The sequence below is a fragment of the Amblyomma mixtum genome, chromosome 2 (assembly GCF_055824585.1).
Source record: "Amblyomma mixtum isolate Tamu chromosome 2, ASM5582458v1, whole genome shotgun sequence".
Lineage (NCBI taxonomy): Eukaryota > Metazoa > Arthropoda > Arachnida > Ixodida > Ixodidae > Amblyomma > Amblyomma mixtum.
In genome coordinates, this window is record NC_143013.1 from 190,255,860 (window position 1) to 190,258,393 (window position 2,534).

General features: G+C 53.6%; 1 pseudogene; it reads left to right on the plus strand.

Moving 5' to 3' along the window:
• The first annotated feature begins 814 nt into the window (after window positions 1-814).
• LOC149361880 (uncharacterized) lies at window positions 815-1,893 on the plus strand (annotated as a pseudogene).
• Window positions 1,894-2,534: the final 641 nt, after the last annotated feature.

Consider the following 2,534-nt stretch of genomic DNA (forward strand, 5'->3'; position numbering starts at 1 on the left):
TCTCCCGCTACCTTTGCGTCCTTTTCTGGACCTTTGCAAAGCTTTTTGTACATCTTTGAGCCCAGGCAACCATCCGTTTGCTGGAATATAAATCGGACTTAATTTAATTTCACTCGCGCAACAAGAATACCGTATTTAAGCAGAGAGCATCTCCCTTCCCGACTATCCTGGTTATGCAAGATTTTAGTGCATGCACCATACTCAGCTGCTGCGCCTAATCGTGCGTTCATCCCCCATATCCTCAGTTTTAAACTCTTTCCACAAGTTGCGTCAAGAACAAAATAGCGAATACATTTCTTTCGGTTGGCCATTGTTGTTTTGGTTGCCACACCGGGGTTATTAGGCCACCTGACAAGAACGTCAATTGAAAAACTACCCTTCCCATGTAGCACAAAGTGGACTATGAAGTGAAGCCCCCTGTTGGTGCGTTGTGCGGAGGCCATGCCAGCTCCAGAGGGGCCAATGTGGGTTATGCAACGCGTTTGTTTCAGCCCCCTCCCCTCTCCCCGTAGGCTGCCCACAAACGCCAGACGACAACAAAGTTCTGACTCTGTTCTCAGTGCCCTTCGCAGCTGTTATTTTCTATCTGTAAATATATTCTTTCCCGCAACTTATTTGGTGGATGTGCGGATTTCTTCTGCGCCTACCGACAACGAAGCTCCGCGGCGGCCGCCAGTTCCTTTCGCTAATCATGACCCAAGAAGCCTCCCAGCAAACATCAGCACCGACCATGCCATCACTCGTTCTTTCTCCCCCTCGTGACCTTGGAACATTTTCTGGCACCGACAACATTGACGTCGACGACTGGATCCACATGCACGAACGCGTGAGTACCTACAATCGCTGGGATCCAAACCTTATGCTCGCAGATGTCATCTTCTATCTCAAAGACACCGCCAGGGTCTGGTATGAGACCCACGAACACGATCTGACCAGCTGGGACGTGTGCAAAGAGAAAATGCGGGAAATGTTTGGACTGTCGCTCGGCCGAACGCTTGCCGCTAAGAGGGACCTTGCCCCCCGAGCTCAAACTTCTACGGAGTCCTATATTTCGTACATTCCGGACTTGTTTGCCCTCTGCCACGAAGTTGACACCAACATGCCCGAGTCTGACAAAGTGGGTCAAGTGCTGAAGGAAATCGCCGATGATGCATTCAACTTGCTCGTATACATGAACTGTACTACAGTCGATGGAATTATAAAGGGATGTCGACGCTTCGAGGAAGCCAAGAGTAGGCTTATTAGCAAGCCGTACATACGCCTCCCCAACACGGCTGCGACTTCCTCATGTGAAGACCTGCGGCAGCGGGAAACCACAGCGCCTCCAGAAAATGTGACCCGCATCATCCGACGCAAGCTCGAAGCCATGTCCCCTGCCCCCCCCCCCCCCCCCTGCATCTACGTGATGGCGACAACCATTTTCCTACAATCGCTCTGGTACAAGCCATCGTCCGTCAAGAGCTTGCAAACCTGGGTCTCCAACCCGTCAGCCCCGTACGGCCTTCATCACCACCCGAAATCACTGCGATTGCTCCTGGAGGACCTTCATACTTCACTCCACGTCGACGAAGCACTAATGACTGGCGGACAACCGACGTCTGGCCCATTTGTTTCCTCTGCCACCGTATTGGCCACATCTCCCGTCACTGTCGCAATTAATGGTCACGTCGTAGCGGATACAGTCCTCTAAGCTCCCACCGCGACGACGAACAGCTCAGCCACGTTACGCCCCCGCCAGCCAAGCACAGTGCTACGGTCGCCGGCCAGATGCCCCGCACCAGCCGCTCCCCGTCCCCCCTACGTCGACAGTTTCGTTCGCTCCAACGCCGTAGCTCCTCTCCTCGCCCTCATGGACGCTCGCAAGCGGAAAACTACACGCTATATTCTCTGTAGGTGATGCTGCAGTACAGCCCCACTCCCAAAATCCTCTTTTAGCCTTTCGCGCGCACCATAATTTGGTCGCCATTCATGTCGATGGAGTGCCTGTGAGAGCCCGGATCGATACAGGCGCGCACGTATCCGTCATGAGTTCAGCCCTACGACGCCGCCTTCGAAAAGTACAGGCCCCTGCTCCCACAGCCATTCTCCGCGTTGCTGAGGGCGGAACGCCTCCTGTTGTTGGACTGTGCACCGCCCGGATGACGATATCCGGCCGCCATACATCCGTTCTATTCTCTGTTCTGGACCAGTGCCCTCATCAAGCCATTCTTGGCCTCGACTTCCTGTCTGAGCACTCAGCCCTCATCAGCTGCGCCTCTAGTGTTGTTCAGCTTGACCTTCTTTTTGCTGCGTCGCCGTCCCCAGTTATACCTTGTATTTGTGCTGTCGACTTTGTCCGTCTACCGCCTCAAGCCTCAACTTACATTTCTTTCTCATCTGTTCCCCCTGTATCTGATGGTCACTACATAGTGACTCCGAAACTTGACGTCGCCCTCACGCGAAGCATTGCACTTGCACACACTGTCTTTACAATGTCGGCAAACCGAGCGTACTTTCCGGTTCTGAACTTTGGCTCGTCCATCCAACCGCTCCCG